The 22,053-nt window shown below is 40.2% G+C and overlaps 1 pseudogene; it reads right to left on the reverse strand.

The window, feature by feature from the left end:
* Positions 1–7,208: 7,208 nt before the first annotated feature.
* Positions 7,209–8,562, reverse strand: LOC101328295 (leucine--tRNA ligase, cytoplasmic-like; annotated as a pseudogene).
* Positions 8,563–22,053: the final 13,491 nt, after the last annotated feature.

Consider the following 22,053-nt stretch of genomic DNA (forward strand, 5'->3'; position numbering starts at 1 on the left):
GTTGTCCTACCCCCTCCAACACCGGAGGACCCCTGTTTTAAAGTTGGCCTCTAGTGATGATCACTGGGAGCTATCAAGAATGCACAGGCCAGGGCTTCCCTGGTGGCGCAGTGGTTAAGAATCCGCCTGTCAATGCAGGGGACATGGGTTCGAGCCCTGGGCTGGGAGGATCCCACATGCTGCGGAACAACAAAGCCCGTGCGCCACAACGAATGAGCCTGCGCTCTAGAGCCCGCGAGCCACAACTACTGAAGCCCACGCACCTAGAGCTGGTGCTCCACAACAAGAGAAGTCACCGTAATGGGAAGCCCATGCACCACAATGAAGAGCAGACCATGCTCACTGCAACTAGAGAAAGCTGCGCAGCAACGAAGACCCAATGCAGCCAAAAATAAAAATAAAATTGTTTTTAATTTAAAAAAAGATATTTTCTAAAACAAAAAAGAATGCACAGGCCAGGGATGTCAGCCAGCCCTATGTCAGGAAGGGCCACACTCCAGAGAAGGCAACTACTAGTCTTTCTGCTAAAAATATCTCCATGGCCCTCAGAAGCCTTACTTGCTAGCGTGCTGAATGTCAAAAATGAGGTTTTACGTCACCCATGTATATCTGCCAAAAAGGTTTAAAATGAAGCTAGTCACAGGGGAAGAAATCCGACAAATCCAGTGTGAGAGACATTTTGCAAAACAGCTCCACCAGACTCTTCAAAAAATCAACATCAAGAAAAACACAGAACAGCTAGGAATAAGTTCAAACATAAGAGACCACAACCAAATCCATTGCATGACCATTGATCCTACACCAAGTTGAAGGAAAGACGCTATGAAAGAGATTTGGGAGATAATTGGAGAACTTGATGGAAAATATATTAAAGAGAGTATTATTTAGTCTGTTAAATGTTTCACTGTGATAATGGCTATGTTTGAGAACGTCTTTGTTCTTCGGAGTTGTGTGATGAATTATTTTAAAAGTTGTGGTGGCTACAATGTTCTTTCAAATAGCTCAGAAACACATGTATTTTATATACAGATAAAGCAAACGTAGCAGAAGGTTAACAATTGGTAAGTCTAAGTGATGGGTATATATGTTTTAATTCTGCAATTTTTTCAACTTTTCTGGAAAACTGAAATTTTTCAAAATAACAAGTTAGAAAAGTGGAATACGAAGTATTTTGTGAATTTCTGGAATGCTAAATAAGCCAAATTGCTTCAACTTCCCAGGCAGCCTCTGTTCTCTTCCAACTTGCTAACTAAGCATTTCCAGAAACTTAATTTCTTTACAGTTTTTCAACCACACTGTACTTCTGGAGATTACGTCAGAAGGGCCTGCATGTATTTTTCATCCTGCAGGAACTATATTGCTGGCAAATATAAACAAATATAAACAGGCGTGTTAAAAGTTTCAACTTATACAAGGCCTATGTCTATTTTAATGCTGGATCCCAGGGATTCTACTTGGGGAGAAGGGAATTTCTGCCCCAGAGATGAACCCACAGTGAACCTTGGTATATTCACCCCACTGACATTGATGGATCATAGGAAACTGATCCTCAGGAGCCTTTTTAAATTAGTTATATTTATTACAGGATTATTCAGTTATTCAACACAGCAAAAAGTATTCAGTCTTCAGTATGTACCCCACGCAATAGGGATGATTCTTTGTATTAACTTAACCTCTAGGTGAGTGAGCCTTATAGGCCACCAGTCACCTTGTAAGTAAGGATGATCTCTCCCCAGTGTTTGCCTGGGTCAACTCCCAATTGGATGCTATAGCCTGCTGTCCCCGGGGAAGTGGAGACAAAGGTCATTGAACTGGGAGCACTCAGGGCTTACAAGTTTAACATGATGACCCTCATTATGATTGTGGCTTATGCTGGTTCTCCTACTCGCACTTGTGGCTATAGGTTATGGCTACGCTGGTTAGGCAGCCCTATGTGAATCCTGAGAAGATGGTGGCCTCACTAGGACAGAAGCCACTCCTCTCCGCTGGCTCTGGGGTCAGATCTCTGACTAGAGCCACATTGATGCACATATTCTACAGGGAGAAGCATGAGGTCTAGGGCTGTCATCCAGGACAGAGGTGACCACAACCTACCTGGATGGCCAGCAGTGGGGCCAAAAAAGAAGGAAGAGGTAAGGAATGCTCAGGAAAAGGCAGGGTCAGCTCTGCCTGGCACCTCTCCAGGTATTTACCCCACTCGGGGCTACACGAGGCTGGAATGAGTGAGGATGGTTTCTCCAAGCCTCTTAACACCCTCTGTCACATCGTGTCTTCTGAACTTCCAGAGGGCACACCTTTGTTTCTATTTTCTGCGGTATCTGTACTGCCTGGACTAGAGCCTGGTGAGAGATGTGGTTCATTAAAGACTACAGAAGACCAGTTGTGGTTTGTAGCCAGCTTCCCCAAGTTTGTTTCACGGCCTCAATGCAGAAGTTTTTCTTCGAGGGGAAGTAACCAGTTAGGGGAAAAAAACAGGTTTGCCAGAGGTGCTACTGCTGGCTCTGCAGGAGCCACACACAGACCTAGATCCAACACCCTGGCTTCTGACCCCTTCCCCCTCCCCCTCCGCCTCCCCACCCTCCCCACCCCCCACCCCCACCCCCACCCCCATGCCCTCTCTAGTGTCCTCACCTTGTTGGAGAGGGGAAAATTTCCCCCTTTACTCCTCTTGAGTTCCTGTGGGTGGACTAATAACAAAATTAACACAAGACAGAAGAACAGGAGAGAAAGAAACAAATTTTAATTCATGCACATGTAGGCCTCATAGAAATGGGATCTACAAGGTGACCAAAGCAGGCAGATTTTATACTTTTTAGACAAAGAAAAAATAAATTTGTGAGGAATTGACAATACAAACTTAGGTTTTGGGTGCTCAGTTAGTGAAAAATCTAAACAGAATTTGGGCTTGGGGTAGTAAATTTAAAAAGTAACAGCGTTTGTTTATACAGGCGTCTTAGCCTGATTTCCTTATCTCTGGTGATAAGGATCTCTCTTTGCCTCCTGGTACAAAAAGGGTACCTTTCACATGGGAGATTTATTTCCTGTTTTCAGGGAGACAGAGGAGAAGGTCAGAGTGTCCCTCTTGCATTGGCCATTTCTTAAGTAACTTTAATTCAAAATAATCAATGTGCCATTGTGGCATATTTGGAGGCAGTCCGCCCTGGCTCCAAAAACCTCAACCAGGAGGGTATGAGTCCCTTCCTTTCCCATTCTGAATGGAGAGGTCTGGCCACCTTGCTTCCCAGGAAGCCTCAGACCAGGTAGACCCCAGCAGCTTCCTATTAGAGGGGGAAGGAGCCAGATTTTGCAAGCCTCTTTCCTTGGAAGTCTGGCAGCAGTGGGACCAGAAGAACCAAAGAGGACCACTTTCTTCTCAGGAATTCTCTCAGAAAGTACTCTTTCTCCACACTCATTTTTGGCTTACCTTGGAACCTCAGGAAAATCATAAATTAGAGCACCATTCCTCTTCCAGTCTTCTCTCAAATAATTGAAACTATCACTGTCACAGCACTGCTGAATGAAAAAGAGAGCCAGAAGAGCCATTCCACTCCCTGGCTCAACAGATATCAAATGGACCCTACTGAGCACAAGGTACTGCATTAGCCTCTGGAGGGGACACTATGTCTACATGCACAAGAATGTTTACACTTCATGAAGGGAACATCACATGGTGCTAAGGAAATATTTACTGAATGAATGACTCCAAGAAAGAAACAGCAGGAGCAGAGTTCAGCCATCTGGTCAACTAAGAAGCTTCCTCCCCTGGCTCACTCCCACCTTTCTCCAGGTCATTCTCTACCCAGCAGGCAAATATATGCTTTTAAATGTCACCTCCTCAGAGAAGCCTTTTCTGACCACCTGCACAAGTAGATTGCCCTCTATTCTCTTTTACTGACATCCTTGTTTATTTTTCTTTGTAGTACTGATTCTCTTTTGTAATTACATCCAGCACTGACTTGTTTAGTCACCACCCACCCCATTATAAAGTCCAGAGGCCAGAGGCAAGATCTGTTTTCCTTATCAATATACCTCCTAGAGGACAGTAAGGGTTCAACAACTATTTATTATAAATGAATACATGCCTTGTCTGAATACTGTATCATGCGCATTTGTTAGAACATAGGGTTTGTGAAGGGCCTCAAGTGCCAGGATATTGGGGAATTTAAATTCTATGCACATGTAAGGGAGTTTCACCATCCAGTGGGAGACAATTGAAGATGTTCAGTCAGGTTCGTGGGGTGACTTTTTTAAATCAATCTGTTGCTATCTAGAAGAAAATTTAGAGTAGGAATTATGAAATATAGGCGACCATGTAGAAGGCTACTGAAATAACTTGGGGGGGCTGGATTTGAACTGGATACAATGCTTATGAAAAGGGTAATATAACAATAACTTTTAAACAGCAAGCAATACATATGACTGGTTCACTTTGCTGTGCAGCAGGAGCGAGCACAACATTGTAAAGCAACTCTAAATTTAAAAAAAAATTAAAAGGAACCCAATTAAAAAATATATATTAAAAAAATAAAACAAACAGCAAGCAAACTACTCGATGATAGAGGAGAGTTATTATTTTATTGAGGAGGAGGATTATGGTTAGGTTGAGATGGAGGAAGTCCTCACGATTTAAAGAAACATCCTGAAAAAAAATTTTTTTAAGTATTTATTTATTTATTTGGCTGTGCCAGGTCTTAGTTGTGGCATGCAGGATCTTTAGCTGTGGCATGTGAACTTTTAGTTGTGGCATGTGGGATCTAGTTCCCTGATCAGGGATCGAACCCAGGCCTCCTACAGTAGGACCGCTGAGTCTTAGCCACTGGACCACCAGGGAAGTCTCCTGAAAAATTTTGATTAAACGATATGATGATACAGTTATGCTGAGTTCTCTCAACAGAGTGGTTTTGCCTGGTTATGTAAATGGAATCAAACAGTGACCTGCCTACATACAACGTAACACTTCAATACTGCTTATGCATCCCTAGGGATACTGTATGTGAACTGGAAGATAGCTGCTCTTGGATATATTCCTAGAAGTGGGATTGCTGAATAAAGAGTATGAATATTAATAAAAATATTAATACATACCACACCCATACAATGATATGAATGTCATTTTAGATCTTTGCAAGTTCAGTAGGTGAACAAAACCATATCCCATGATAGTTTTTATTTACATTTGTCTCATTTTATGACAGGTTGGTCTCTTTTCATATATTTAAAAGTCATTTGAGCCTCAGAAATCCACTAAAAACTGTAAGAAGTGATAAACAAATTCAGCAAGGTTGTAGGATATAAAATCAATATACAAAAGTCAATTTTTTCTTATACAGTAGCAATGGGTAAACCAAAAGTGAAATTAAGAAAACAATTCCTTTTATAATAGATTTCAAAAGAATAAAATAGGAATAATTTTAACAAAAGAAATGCAAAAATTATACTCTGAAAATTACCAGTGTTGAAAGAAATTAAAGAACTAGATAAGTTTGAAAGTATCTCATGTTCACAAACTGGAATACAATATTTATAGATGGTAATACTCTCCAAATTGATCTACAGATTCAGTACAATCCTTATCAAAATCTCGACATTTTTGCAGAATTTGATAAGCTGATCCTAAAATTTGTGTACAAATTTAAGGAATACAGAATGGCCAAAACAATATTGAAAAAGAAGAATAAAGTTTGAGGAATCACACTTCTCAATTTTAAAACTTACTACAAAGCTACAGTAATTAAGACAATATGGTATTTACATAAGCATAGATATATAGGGAATTCCCTGGTGGTTGAGTGGTTGGGACTCCAAGCTTTCACTGCTAAGGGCCCGGGTTCAATCCCTGGCTGGGGAACTAAGATCCCACAGGCCACTGTGTGGCAAAAAAAAAAAAAAAGAATAGCTATATAGATAGATGGAGTAGAATTTAGAGTCCAGAAATAAGCCATCACATTTACAATCAATTGATTTTCAACAGAGTACCAAGACAATTCAAAGGGGTGCCAGTATTTTCAACAAATGGTGCTCAGACAAATGTATATCCACATTTTAGAAAAAGAAGTTGGACTTCCATCTCACACTACATGTAAATATTAACTCAGAAGTACCAAAGACCTAGATGTAAAAATTATAAAATGCTTAGAAGAAAACATAGGTATAAGTCTTTGTGACCTTAAATTAGACAATGGTTTCTAATTCTAACACCAAAAGCACAAGCAACAACAACAACAAAATAGGTAAACTAGTGATCCCCAAAATTAAATCTTTTGAGCTTCAAAGAACACCATCAAGAAAGTGAAAAGACAACCCACAGAATGGGAGAAAATATCTGCAAATCACATATCTGAAAAGGCACTTGTATAAAAACATACAGAGAACTTAGCAACACAATAATAAAACAACAAATAGCCCAATTAAAAATGGACCAAGGATCTGAATAGTTCTCCCAATAAGATAAGCAAATGGCCAATAAGCACAGGAAAAGTGTTCAGTATCATCAACCAATGAAGGACCACATATTGTATGATTCCATATATCTGAAATGTCCGAAATAGGCAAATCTGTAGAGACAGAAATTAGGTTATTTGTTGCCTGGGATGAGGGGTTAGGAAGACTGAAGAGTGATGACTAAGGTGTGCAGACTTTCTTCTGGGCGTAATGAAAATGTTCTAAAATTGATTACGATGATGGATCCATAACTATGGGAATGTACTAAACACCATTGAATTTTACACTTTAAAGGTGTGAATTACCCGTAAATGAATTAAATCTCAAAAGAAGCTGTTCAAAAATGAAACAGAAAACAGTCATTTGATATTTATTTCTTGTGAATTGTCTATGTCCATGGTCAATTCTTCTATTTGGATTTTTGTTTTATTTTTCTCCTTAATTTGTAGGAACTCTTTGCACCTTGAAGAATACTAGTTTTCTGTCATATGTGTAGCAAAAAATTTACCAAATTTTTTATTTGGGTTTTTCTTTTGTTTGTAGTATTTTTTTCCTGCAAAGATTTTGTTAACACCAGACAATAAAACAGCCAGTTATTATACCAGCAAAGCAAGTTTATCTGGGAGCAGAAAACAACTGCAATTCGAGGCACGCAACTATAGCAAACCACATTTAGGTCCAGCCTAAGGTTCTCATAGCCCATCTGTAAGCACGGTCATAGTCGTAATATCCCCAGAAACCAGGATAAATCTCCAATGTGCCTGAATTTAATGAACAAGATATATCATTGTATCACCAATATCTGCCCGTAGCCCATTTTCAGTAAGATGAATTTTCTTGCTCGTGGGGTCCATGTGGAAAACAGCATGCTCAGAAATGGGCGTCTCCTCAGCATGCTCTTTTCCCAGGACAGGAACTTGCCAAGGCCCCAACAGTGGATCGTCAAATCTCATCAGTTTCACTTTGGAAAGGTCTTTGATTCCTCAGTCCACTTTCATTAAACGCCAGATTATAGAATCACGGTTATCTCCTTGCCTGATTTCAATTTTGGTTGAGAAGTGGCCATTGAATGGCTGAGAATTCACTAGGGAAGCTGATACACCAGGTTCTGTTCTAAAAACATTAAGTGGTTTCCCAGAACAGCAATCTTCCCTGACTTTATCTGCTTCAGAGGCACACTTGACTTCTGTGTGTTCTAGCTCAAGGGAATTGGTCAGATAGACTCTATTCTCCATGAGCACTGCCTGTTCTTCAAATTCTAATTGCAAATCCAGAACATGAGGTCCCATCTTCTCCAGATTTTCCTTAATCATTGTGACAAATGGCATCACTTTCTTCATGTATTTCTTCAATTCTGGCAAATTGCCTAGTTCATTAGCATGACTTTGTTATCAGGCAATTTTCCACTGTTTGTCTCAAAGTGATTACGTAGAACTGACAGGGTGATGTGTTGCCAAGATGGATAGCTCTTTGCCACATAGATGGTGCAATGTGAAGGCTACTGAGGAGGCTGCTTGTCAGTCTTCTTCCCTTTAGCTAGTATCATATAGTTGTTGAGTCGCAGTCTAAGGTCATGTGCTACTTCTATGAGATACTGTGAGGAATGTATCAAGCTTTCATCCACAGGACCTGCCAGAGGCCATGAAGCATTCATAACTAAGTTGGGCTTTCCCAGGAGTGTCCAGATGTGCTCACACAAATGAGGACAGAATGGAGCCAAGAGAAGTGTCTGAACTTCAATAAACCGGAACACAAGGTCTTGGTGCATCCCTTCTATGGCCAATTCATGGTACTTATCTTTCGCAGCCTGAAACTCAAAAACCCTGTTTTCAAAGCTTCTTTAAGCATCATCTTTTCATGGTTTTGATCTGTTTTTATAATTTCACTGGCAAAAACTCTATCATTGAAGGTGTTGGCAGGACCACTTCTTAGGTTATCCCAGTTGGCAACCATTTCTTTCACCCATTCCACCCAGGTGTACAGATGGAGAATACCTGCATCTGCCATGGTTTCCATAAAGTTAGCATCTTCAACAGTGTCACCAGCATCAGCTAGAGCCAAGCACATTCCATCGGCTGAATATTTATCAAGAGCTTGGGTCAAAGTGAGGAAGTTGCCTGTGGAGTTTTGACATCAAAATCCAGCAAAGAAGTGCAGCAAAGTAAGGAGAGGAAACTTTTTGTTGAGGAGAAGGGAAATTTGGAAGGGGCTATTATAAACAAAAAGCCCACTAGAGCAGGGGTCCCCAACCCGGGCCACAGACTGGTACCAGTCTGTGTCTTGTTAGGAACAAGGCCTCACAGCAGGAGGTGAGCGGCGGGTGAGTGAGCCATTCATCTGTATTTACAGCCACTCCCCATCACTCACATTACCACCTGATCTCTGCCTCCTGTCAGATCAGCCTCAGCATTAGATTCTCATAGGAGCCTGAACCCTACTGTGATCTGCGCATGCGAAGGATCTTATGAGACTCTAATGCCTGATGATCTGAGGTGGAGCTGAGGTGGTGATGCTAATACTGAGGAGCGGCTACAAATACAGATTATCATTAGCAGAGAGGCTTGACTGCACAGAGACCATAATAAATCAATTGCTTGCAGACTCATATCAAAACCCTATCAGTGAGTGACAAGTGACAATTAAGCTGCATCTGGTGGCAGGCTTTAAGTCAGAATTTGACCCTTATTTTAGTCTGCACGTGGCCCGCCCATTATTTTATTTACCACTTCCATCCGCGCCTCTTTCCCACACTGTGCACTTGTCTCAGTCATAGTTTTGGTAAGCCCACAAGCTCACCGTAGCCAAAATGAGTAAAAAACAAATGTCGCTGAAGAGCTTCTTTGAAAAGGGTGAAAGACCCAATGATGAGAGAGCAGAAGACTCTCAGGCTGCCAACAAAAAAAAGCTGCATTTAAAAGAAAATACCAAGTCTTACTTAAATTGCAGCAGGTGATTCACATTCTCCAAGCCCACTTTGTATAATATGTGGCGACCAGCTATCCAACGAAACCATGAAACCTTCAAAACTGCTCATCTATCTCAGCTTTCACAAGAGTTTGAGCATTACTTCCCAACCACAAAAGACCCCCGAACTGGGAAGGAATGGATCTGTGACCCATTTGTGAATAAGCCAGGTGAATTGACTTTGTCTGTGCTAGAAGAGGATCAACTGCTTGAGATTGCAAATGATGGTGGCCTTAAAAGTATGTTTGAGACAACTTCAAATCTCCATACTCCATACATTCTGGATTAAAGTCACAGCGGAATATCCTGAGATTGCCACAAAAGCACTGAAAAGCCCGCTTCCATTTCCAACATCCTATCTTTGTGAAGCAGGGTTTCCTGCAGTGACAGCAACCAAAATGAGATTATGGAGTAGACTGGACATAAACAACACACTTCGGGTGTCCCTGTCTCCCATCACCCCCAAATGGGAAGATATAGTTGCAGGAAAACAAGCTCAGGGCTCCAACTGATTCTGCATTATGGTGAGTTGTATAATTACTTCATTATATATTACAATGTAATAATAATAGAAATAAAGTGCACAATAAATGTAATGTGCTTGACTCATCCCGAAACCATCTGCCCCACACCCAGTCCATGGAAAAATTGTCTTCCACGAAATGGGTCCCTGGTGCCAGAAAGGTTGGGGACTGCTGCACTAGAGGAAACTGGGAGTTCAAAGTATAGTGGCTTTTCATTGGTTAAGTTGTGACAGTCTCTCATTGTCTGAGCCATGCCAAGCAAGAAGAAAATCTCTCTTCCTCCTGCTGGTGGTAATAAAGTAGTATCATTCCTGTAGGAGATGGAAGGTACTTCTCTTCCTGTTGGGATCTTATAGACTTCAAATTGTATCTGTGTGAGAGCTCCCCCTTCTGCCCTCCCAACTCTATTTTAGTGAGGTTTCCCTTCATCAAGAGAATGAAGAATGTCACCAGGCTTATCAGTAAATAAAGGATGTTGGGGCCATCAAGCCATCGACCACTGCAGATGCCCCATAATGTGCACCATGAAGAGATTCAGGATGGAGAAAAGCAGGATACCAGTCCTAGAGAGTTAAGGTGCATATCAAAGGAATAATTTCGATGAGCCCAGACTCTTGCATCTTCCCATAGATAGAAAAGTGCTAACTTGAGATGTCTGGTTTTCTTTAGTTAGCAGTAACTTTTGATGTTTTGAGTACCTGCTTTTAGTTGCAAAAACTCCTGTATATCCTGGATCCTCCCTTGCCTCTTTGGAGCAGTCCCTTAGAGCTATCAGAGATATTAAATCTGTGAAGCCACAATGCTTGCAAACAAGGACCCTGGGTGGTGATTATTTTCACAATTTGCCTTCAAGACTGGGTCATCTACCAACTTCAATCTGGGCCTCACCGCACCTCCTGTAGCTATGAGGATGAATCAGAGCGCTGAGCAAAGCCTGAGACACATACAGTGAGCACTGGCATTCTAGCAGATAACATACATCCAGGATAACCCACAGAGGTGCAACCTGTGGCCAGGACAAAGCCAAAACCTATGGAGAACGTAGCTAAGATGCTAGCTTCCAGGCATCGGCAACCTAGGGACAGAGAGACTCCCACCAGGTATGATCTGTCCCAAGCCCTGATCCCAAGGCCTTCTACTTTTCATAGCAATGCCAGCTTCCTGGAAGGAGGAGGGAGTCTTCATTTCAGGAGGGCGGGAAAGGCCAATTTCATCTATTCTTTCGATATCCCCCAAATCTGTGAGTCCTTAGCAATTTGGCATTTGAGTCTCAAACCCACTTTTCATACTTCTCAAATTTTTTTTCTCAAACTAAAATCTCTGCCTTGAGACCTCAGAATCCTACTCTGTAAATCAAAAGCCAAGAATTTTGTTATCTTCAGTCTTTTTCTGATCACCTCTCCTGTGAGGCAGAATAGTTGGAATGTTCTAAATAGATGAGCTCCAAACATGTTCGATCTCGAAGTTGAAAACCTTTTGAGCAAGCACCCCCATGTGTGAATGTGCTTCTAATGTGTGTCCATATATACTACTGCTAATCTTTACATAAAAAATTGGCAAAGCATAGCTTTTTCTCTCTGCCTTGGATGTCAATTAAATTCAATATAAGTTCGCCCAGCTAGAGTGCGTGCAGTGACTTTCTGCTAATGATAATGTTGTGTTGGTAGGTGGTGGAGGCTAAGGGGAAGAATTTTTAATTCCAGGAGATATGTTTTTTTGTTCTCAAGGACAAAAGTCAACTGGCCCTTTGAAGCTCTTCTTGGAGTAGTATCCGGCAAATCATTCCTTAATTACCCTGTTCACCCCTTATGTTCCAGGCTCCTCAGTGGGCTCTGTACCCCTCCTCCATTATTGCAGTCGAAGAGCTAGACTTCTGAGGGTAAAGGAAAAAAAAATGTTGCTTGCTATTCCAGTTCTACAACCATCAATCTATTAACCACTGCAGTTGCCTGTGCACCTGAGGGGAATTCAGGATGGAGAATAACAGGAAGCATTCTGGGTTTTGGATACCAGCCCCTAAGTAGTTAAGATACATATCTAAGGAAAAATTTCAATGACCCCAGATTTTTGCATCTTTCCACATACAGCAAAGCACTAAAATCATTAACTTTATATGTCTGTTTTTTTTTGTGATTAGCAGTAATCTGACGTTCAACTACATGTTTTTTTTGTTTGTCTTTTCCAGCAAAAATCTCATATATATGCTGGCTTCTCCCTTACTGCTTCGGAACAATTTCTCAGGGCTGAGAGGCTGTCTCCTGGTCTACAGTCCTCAGCAAGACGCTGAATATACTCAACTCACAGCTCTTACAGTGTGTGTGTTTTTTAAGTCAACATGAGTCATCGACCACCCTTGGGAAGAAAAGGAAGATGAAGGATTTTTTTTCTTGTTAAAACACTTTCTTACTAGAAAACTCATGCATACTTGCTGTAAAAGATACAAAGAATGACAGAAATGTATAAAATGAGCTCCACCTGCACTTTCAATGCTCAGGGAAGGCTCCTGTTGACCTACAGAGTCCTTCTTTTATTGGAAAAGTTCCTTCTTTTCAAAGCACATTTTGGATATCCTTGAGAGTAGCTCTTTGTACACATTTCAACTACTTTGTGGGGTAAACTTTGTTTTTTAAATCAATATTTGCTATATCAAAGTTACAAATTTAAAATTAGTGAATTCTAAAATTGTAAAAACCTAGTTCTTCTTTAAATAAACTTACAATTCATATTATTCTATTTATATATCTAGCAAATCTTTAAATAAATTTTAAGGCTTTTATACAACTTAAGTCTCCTTAAACATTTAACAATATATTTGATTTCCATCAACTATACTTAAATAAAAAATAGCAAAATACGTATATATGTGTGTATATATATGTGTGTGTTTGATTTCCTTTGTGAGTACTTTGGTTGTTTGATTAGTGAACAAAATTTTCCCAGTAATCACCAATCTTCATAAATTCATGAATTGTAAGTTCTTTTATTTATTTTTTAAATTTTTTTGCCGTATGCGGGTCTCTCACTGTTGTGGCCTCTCCCGTTGTGGAGTGCAGGCTCAGCAGCCATGGCTCACGGGCCCAGCTGCTCTGCAGCATGTGGGATCTTCCCGGACTGGGGCACGAACCCGTGTCCCCTGCATCGGCAGGCGGACTCTCAACCACTGCGCCACCAGAGAAGCCCGTAAGTTCTTTTAAATGGTAATACTATTTACAAAGAGTAAGATTTTCTTTTAAAATTAAAAAAGTCTTGTCAGTTATTTAATTACACATTTTAAGCTGAAATTACAAGATTGTTGGGCCCCAAATCTCTGAAACTTTAAAAATACTTAAAATGCTAAGTATGCACAAAAATATTAACTCTATATGTTTGATTTATGAATTAGGTCTACACATACTTTAGATACATTGACACAACAAATACACAAGCATGTGATGCCACCTGAGTGGAGTGAAGTAACCATCCCAAGCAAGGTTATTCTCTCAGCTCCAGAAAATCCAGGTGATCCTTCTCAAAATAAGGGACATATTTCTGTACCAAAGGGAGTCCCAGCCCATGTTTCAATCACTCAAGTTGTACATTATCTAATTCCTATCCGAAGATCAGCAGCCTCCCCCTTAAGATGGTACCTAACCTCCTTGCATTTGGGATTTTTGTCTTTTTGTGGCTCTTAAGATATTTAAGTGACATTATCTCCCAAGGCTCTAACTCTGCACCCACAAATTCTAAGGTCTGTGTTGGATTCTGTATTTCCCAAGGCTTTAACTCTGCACCAACAAATTCTAAGGTCCTTTGAAGGAATTCAGAAACACCACCCCAAACTATGCCTCTTTGGTATACTGATTATTTTGATCTGAAGGTACTTGAAAAAAGCAAATGCTTATCTGCCTAAAGACAAATCCTCCAAAAAAAACCAGGGACTTCCCTGGTGGTCCAGTGGGTAAGACTCTGTATCCCCAATGCAGGGGGCCCAGGTTCAGTCCCTGGCTGGGGAATTAGATCCCACATGCATGCTGCAACAGGTCTGCATTCTGCAACTAAAAATTTCCCACATGTCACAATTAAGACCAGGGGCAGCCTAAATATAAATAAATATATATTTTTTTTAATTAAAGAAAAAAAAAAAAAAGAACTCAATTGTCATCAATTCCCTCCCAGGAGTTTTTCACTCACTAGGGAAGATTGACTCTTATCACAGGAGAAGAGAGAGGAAGTCACCACCACTCTTAAATTTTGTCCCAAGCTACCACACCTTCCATCTGGTTTTTTGGGGTTTTTTTTTGTAAATCATTTACTCTCCCCTAAAATGCTCACATCCCTTCTCCCCTTCCCCTATTATGACAGTATATAAGTTCTCAAATCTCATCACCATTTTGGGTATTCACTTTTTTCCCTGAGACACCCCCATTCATGTGATGTTCAAAATAAACAAATTTGCATGCCTTTTGTTCTGTTTACTGTGCCTGTTGTCAGTGTGTTTCATAGACCCAGCCAGGGCAAGTCTTTCCTCCTCTACCCTTTCCAAACACAAATCTCTTCAAAGATAGTCTGGAGAGACAGGTACACAGAGTGAGGGGAGAGGGTGCTATCCTCCCTCACCTGCTACATCAGTGAAACAGATCTTGCCAATCAAGAGTAAGCAGTGAAAAAAAAAAAAAGAGTAAGCAGTGTCCCCTCCTGTCTCTCACAGGAGCTGGCCCGTGAGCTGGGCCCAGGAGGACAAATGAGGGACATACAAGCATTCAAGCAGAGGGTCCTAGACCCACTGGCCACTCCTCCCCTGCCATCCTCATCTCTCCATTCTTAATGTGCCCTTTGTTTTCCACATGCCAGGGAGATTTTCCTTTGTCACTCACTTTAAGCAATTTTATTATGATATGCTTTGGAGTAATTATCTTCATGATCCTGCTGCTTGGGGTTGTTCAGTTTTGGTTTTTGTTCTTGTTTGTTTGAGCTGTGGGTTTATAGTTTTCATCAAATCCCCTCCCTCCATACTTCTAGGATTCAAGTCACAAAAATATTAGGCCACTTATATTGTCTCACAGTTCACTGAGACTCTGTTTCATTTTGGATGATTTCTATTACTAGGTCTTCAAGTTCATTAATCTTTTCTTGTGCGTTGTCTAAAATGCTGTTAATTCCATCCAGTGTATTTTTCATCTCAGACATTATATTTTTTATTTCTTGAGGTCCTTTCTATTTTTTTTCATATGTTCCAATAACTCTTTTATACATATGTGTTCCTCTGCCTTCTTGAACATCTGGAAAACATCCATAGTAGCTATTTTAACATGCTTGTCTACTAATTCTATCATTTGTATCATTTCTGGATCTGTCTCTACTGATTTATTTTTCTACTAATCATGAGTTATAGTTTCCTAGATCTTTGCATATTTGGTAATTTTTTTATTGCATGATAGATATGGTAAATATATTCTTGGGTGTAGGAATTTTTTTTAGTATTCCTTTAAATGTTACTAGCCTTTATCCTGGTACATACTGAAGGTACTTGTAAATAGTTTGATCCTTCCAAGACTTGATTTTCACTCTAGGGCTAATTTGTCCCTACTCCTAAGCCAATACACTATTGACTACTTTTCTCAACACCCTGTTTCTTAGGAGTCTTTCCAGTCTGGCTAGTGGAACATGAATTATTCCTGGACTGTGTGAACCTGGGGATTGTTCCCCTGATCCTTTCTGGTGATCTTTCTCTGGCCTGTCTCCTCAGGTACTCACACTTTTCAGAACTCATTCACATATCTGCAGACAGATTTCTGGAGTTCTCTGTGGAGATCTCTCCTCTGGGGCACTCTCTCCTGTGAAGCATAGCTGCCTTGGCCACCCCCATCTCTGAGCTGTGTCTCCTTAACCCAGGGATCCTGCCACTGCTGGGCTACATCTGGGCACCCTTTATGATGCTCCGTGGCCAGCAAACCATCCAAGCAGTAATCCATAGTTGTTTCCTATATTTGATCTATTTTTCAGTTGGGTAAGGCAAGATACAAATTCTGTCCCCTTTATTCCACTCTTACTGGAAGGAGAATCACTCCCTTTGTGATCTTTGAATGGTCAGTCCTCTAGGACCTTCATGTTTAATGAATATGAGGCTCATGGACCAGCAGCAGCCCCTGGGAGACCCACCTGCTACTGAGTCACATTCTTCCTTTTAACCATCTCTCCTGGTTCTTCATACACAAGTTATGTGCTGCCTCAGAAAACAAGCTCAAGAACAATAAAATTCACACTCTAGTTTAAATAAAACACTAAAAACAGTGGAATGCAAGTTAAATAAGAACACCATCTATACCTGGCATGGAAAATGCTGTATTGTTTAGCTTGCCTTTGGTCTAGAATGATTGCTGCAAAAGTATCATTACCACAGGGATCCTTGATCACATATTCTTTTCATTAAATTTAGCAAAAGATCCCCCCTATTTTGGTCTCATTTTGGTTTTAATATAAAGCTATCCTTACTTGTAAAGCTTTTTTAATCCTAGAATGAACCCAACACTGAGCTGGGTCTTTTAATTTCAGCTACAGCAGACAGTGTCTGTAGCCAGAGAGCCTGCTTCACATTTAGGCAAGGAAAACACATGACAACTGTGTAAGTTATTCATTTGGCATTTTAACTGAACCAAAGAGCAATTCATTTTTGTAGAAAAAAATTTAAATTACCTGGTTTCTCATACCTGGCTGTCAAGCAAACAAAGGCATAAAGTAGGATAGAAGATTCATTTGGACATATTCCAACAGCAGGTGTTTTCTAATGTAGGAAAGTAGCAAAAGCTCTCATCTTTCAAAGCATATTATTAATAAGTTTAAATAATATCAAAACAAATGAGTGCATAAATACTTGGAGGTCACTATGTATCTATTTTAATGACTCATTCATTCATTTTCTAAACGTAGTAATACTTCTGATAGAATTTGACTCATTCAGAAATGTGACCCCACACTCTAGGTGATCAAATACTTTAGACCACTTTTACACCATACTGGTGGGATTTTTATGTATTCATTGAGCATCTACACTGTGTTTAATTATGCTTTATTCCGATAAATTTACACCTTGCACACCAGAGATTCAGAGAGTCAGAGGCATAGAACTAGTGAACAATGACGAAGTAGGTTGGTGTCCATTAACCTATGAGAGAAAGCTCCTTAAAGCTAGTGAGTTTCCAGGTTTAATAAAACACTAAATAATGTATCACAAGGTTCCACGTCATAGCGAGTAAAATTATTTCACAAATTTTGTAATGATAATTGTAAAAGGTTTGCTTGTAAAGCATTTTAAGTACTTTAGTAATGTTATTGGTAAGCCATACTATGTAATTTATATACCTATGGTCAGTGTATCTGGAGATGGAGAACAAGATTATGCTCAACTGAAGGAAAAAATCATGACAATGGTAATAACAGTTCGTTAATGGGGCAAACACGATTCTGGCAAATCCCACTCTAAAACCATCACAGCATGTAATAACAGCAAAATGCTAACATGATTTAAAAAGAAGTTAAAAAAAAAAATCCACTGAAATTTGACAATAAAATTCCCTGACATGGAGATCCCTACAAGATGCTGCCATTTTTTTGGAGTTGTTTATGTCAAAAGTATAGAAATAACAAGAGTCTTCAATTTATAGTTACAGATATCAGGCTTCCCTCCCTGCCCTCCTGCCCTTATTCAGTTAACAAATATTTTTTGGATGCCTACTGAGTTTTTAGGCACAGTTAGGTGCAAGGGATATCATGCTTAATAAGACGTGAATAATGCCTGAAAAAAATGAAGTGCAACTACAACAACAAAAAAGGAAAATCAGTTTCCATCAATGAAGCCTGTGCAAAAGTTGTATCCTTTGGTGCCAGAACTTCTGCCCAATCCTTGAGAGACATGAGGCCACAGGAGTCAGGCATCTGAGCCTCAGTGGTAGGAAACCACATTATTCCAAGTACAAGTTCCCAGAAATTGAGAGCATGTGTGGGGTAGAAGAGGCATTCTTCCTGTTTGTCTTTAAAGTATTTGTCTAGGTTTAGATAACTTAATTTATCTTTCGAAAAAGATTTCATTGTATTTTTCTCTTTTTTTGGCTATGCCGCGTGACTTGCAGGATCTTTGTTCCCCGACCAGGGATTGACACCAGGCCTCAGAAGTGAAAGTGCTGAGTCCTAACCACTGGACTTCCAGGGAATTCCCTCACTGTATTTTTAAGTTAGGAGGTCTGGCCTTTTGAACATGGAATGATACATGAGAAATGTCCTACAGGGCCTTTTCGGACATCCTAAGAGATCTTTATAGCATGTATTGAGATATAATTTACATAGCATACAGTTTATCCATTTAAAGTGCATAACCATCACTACAATCGGTTTAAAATATGTTCATAACTCCAAAAGACCCATATCCTTAAGCAATCACCCTCCATTCCCTCCTCCCTAGGCAACTACTAATTTACTTTCTGTTTCTATGGATTTACCTATTCTGGCTGTTTCATATAATTGGAATTAAACCATTTGTGATTTTCTGTGACTGGCTTCTTTCACTTAGCATAATGTTTTCAAAGTTTATCTTTTTTCAATGTAATGTAGAGAATCACATTAATTGATTTTTTTTCTGTTTTTTAATTTTTTTTAAATTTTGGCTGCATTGGATCTTCGTTACTACACTTGGGCTTCCTCTAGTTGTGGCAAGTGGGGGCTTCTTTTTGTCATTGCGGTGGCTTCTCTTGTGGAGCATGGGCTCTAGGCACACAGGCTTCAGTAGTTGTGGCATGCAGGCTCAGTAGTTGTGGCTCACGAGCTCTAGAGCACAGGGTCAGTAGTTGTGGCACACGGGCTTCGTTGCTCTGTGGCATGTGGGATCTTCCCGGACCAGGGCTGGAACCCGTGTCCTGTGCATTACCAGGCGGATTCTTAAAAACTGCGCCACCAGGGAAGCCCACATTAATTGATTTTTGTATGTTAAACCATCCTTATATTTCTAGGATAAGTCCCAGTGGGTCATGATAAGCCTAATTCTTGATATATTACTAAAGTAAATTTGCTGATATTTGTTAAGGATATTTGCATCTGTCTGTAATTTTCTTTACTTGCAAATTCTTAATCAGGTTTTGGTATCAGGGTCACACAGGCCTTACAAAACAAGTTGTGAAGTATTTCCTCTTCCTCCATTTTCTGAAAGAGCTTGTATAGTATTTATATTATTTCTATCTTAAATGTTTGATAGAATTCACCAGGAAAGACCTCTAGGTCTGGGCCTTTCTGTAGAGGGAGGATTTTTTTTATTATGAATTCTTTATAAATTTGGGACTCTTTAGATGTTCTTATGTCATATTTGCTAATTATATTTTTCAAGGAATTTATCTAAGCTTATTTAACTTTGAATGTGGGTTATAGATCAAGAGGTGAATGAATATTTCAAGCATAGAAGATTGCATGGTCAAAGGAGTGGAATGTGTGCATGTGTGTGGATACAAGCGGTTGTTGCTGGAGCATGAAGTAAAGGCTGAGAAGTGATGGAAACAGAGAGTGAGACCAAACTTTAGACAGCCTCCTTTTTGACTATGCCTTGTCCTTGAGCCCTGTCCTTGGCCTAACAAGTCAAGCTATAGCCAAAATCCTGCTAACTCAGTTTAGAGAGAATCCCCTACCCTTGGTATTGTAGGGGAGGAAAGACTTTCCCTCTACCTTCCTGCATTTGATGGTTGGGTCTATGAAGTACCCTGACAACAGGCAGATTAGCAGAAGAAAATGTATACAAATGTATTAATTTTTTTCTTTTTTTTCTTTTTTGTTTTTTTGGCCGCACCATGTTGCTTGCATGTTCTTAGTTCCCTGACCAGGGATTGAACCTGAGTTCCAGTATTGGAAGTGCGGAATCCTAACCACTGCGCCGCCAGGGAATTCCCAATTAATTTTTAATGTTACATGCACAAAGCCGTCACAGGAAAAAAAGTGAATACCTAAAAAAAACATATATAAGTAAGAGCTTATATACCATCTTAATAGGGGAAGGGGATAGGGAATATGGGCCCCTTAGGAGAAAGTGATTTTCAGGAAAGATGTCGGAGCCCTTAGAGGAATAGATGGGAGGTATGACAGACTGGGACAAATTCTGGATGTGATGTCAATTACTAGTCTTCTCTCCTGGTGGATGAAACTCCCGGGGATATGATTTATGACAACTGAATTCCTTTTGGAGGATCTGTCTTTAGGTGAATGAGGGGAGTTCAGAGAAAGCCTCTCCCTGATTTTCTGTTTTTAAAGTGCCTTCAGCTCAAAATAATCAATATACCAAAATGGCATATTTTGGGGTAGCATGTTGTCAGGATTCAGGACAAGCCTCTCAAAAATGTGCATGAGGATTAGTTCGAGCTAAAGGCAATTGAGACCCTGCTGGTTTAAGAGAAGCTATTTCTCCTCTCTTAAATACCTAGAAGAATTTAAACTGGGGATTTTTCCCAGAAAAGTTATTACTGGGAGATAAATTTTATCTAAGTGGCCCAATATATACAGCAGATCAAACATCTAATTACCAAACACATGCTCTTCTTTTTACTGTCCTGTGAATTACCTTCCTGTCCTTGGAAGCCCCAGGCCCCTATCCCATTCCTTAGCTCAGGATGACATATATACCTCATTTTACCTTTCTGTCTCTGAACTGCTCATGTATGTGGGGTCTCTGACTCTCTCATGTATGTGGGATTTCTATACATACAAAATTAAATTTGATTTTTTCCTGTTAATCTGTCTCATATCAATTTAATTCTTAGACCAACCAGAGGAAGCTAAGAAGGGTAGGGGAAAGTTTTCTTCTTCCCTGACAGTGCCCTGAATGCCTTCAATATCTGCTCACCCTGGAGATCTGATCAAATTCCTCACCCCTGCACCCTTGATATCTGACAACCCCAGCCTGCCTTCAGCAAGAATCCTCTTAAGTTAGTTTAGCAAGAATCCTCTACCCTGGATGTATCCTCTTAGTGATTTCCTATCCACTGACTCCTCACTCTGATTTTTGGCTATAAACCACCAGCCAACTTTGCTGCATTTGGAGTTGGACCTATATCTTGCCCCTATTGCAATAGTCTTGACACCTTTCAACGTAGTGCTGAAGAGAGTCTTCTTTACTGTTTTAACAAGTGTCATAATGATATTTTCTTTAACAGGGCTGTAGTCTTAGGAAGTTTGGATTGGATTTTCTAAGTTTTGAGAGGTTATAAAAAAATCTAACTCATGGTTAGATTTTTCAGTATAAAGTTGAAAGTAACAATTCCTTCTGATGGGGTTCAGAACATCTTGGTACCTGGGCATATTGAATATTTTAAACTGAAGGCATTTGAGAAATGACAGGTGCTTGGAAGGGTTCTCTGACTTCCCACTTCCCCCAAAGCAGGTCATGAGATCCTCTTATAAGAGGTGCCCTCCTTATACCCAGAGTAAAGGAGCCTCCTTATCTCCAGGTTGGAGAGACACTGAGAAGATTCTGAGCACACAGGCCTTGCTGTTTCCCCCAGTTTACTACACTGACTTCATACCCTGTCCTATCCTGTTCCTTCATGACCGTGCACTCTTCATCAAACTTAGCATAAAAACACTCAGTTTTAACTGTTTCTTTAGGTCTTCATTTTCTTATGAAGGCTCCCATGTCATATAAAACTTATATTAAATAAATGTGTATGCTTTTCTCCTGTCCATTTGCCTTTATCAGTTTAATTTTCAGACCTAGCCAGGGACCCTGAGAGGGTCATCCCTCTTCATCCCATACACTTCCTTCCGATAACTGTATGAGGTTTTATCATTGTGAGCTAACTTAAGTGAAGTGAAATGAATGGCAATCTATTGTTCCCAAAACCGAAGGAAAGGCTAAAGGCCCAGGCTGAGAAAGGACAGGGAGACCGAGAAGCCTGAGAGGCCTGGAGCAGGAAGAGATGTGGTGTCTCCTCATGGGGAGCTTGGCCATTTTCGACCCCTACATAGCTCTGCTTGAGGCTCCAATTCCAGCAAGAGTTGGGTTTTTGTCTCCCAGAGCTGCAAATCTCTCTAGTGACTGCACACTAGAATCTCCTGGGAAGTTTTAAAAAAACATGCTGATTTCCCAGCTCTACCCCAGAAATTTTGATCAATGATAATT

The sequence above is a fragment of the Tursiops truncatus genome, chromosome 6 (genome assembly GCF_011762595.2).
Source record: "Tursiops truncatus isolate mTurTru1 chromosome 6, mTurTru1.mat.Y, whole genome shotgun sequence".
In the NCBI taxonomy this organism is placed as follows: Eukaryota; Metazoa; Chordata; class Mammalia; order Artiodactyla; family Delphinidae; genus Tursiops; species Tursiops truncatus.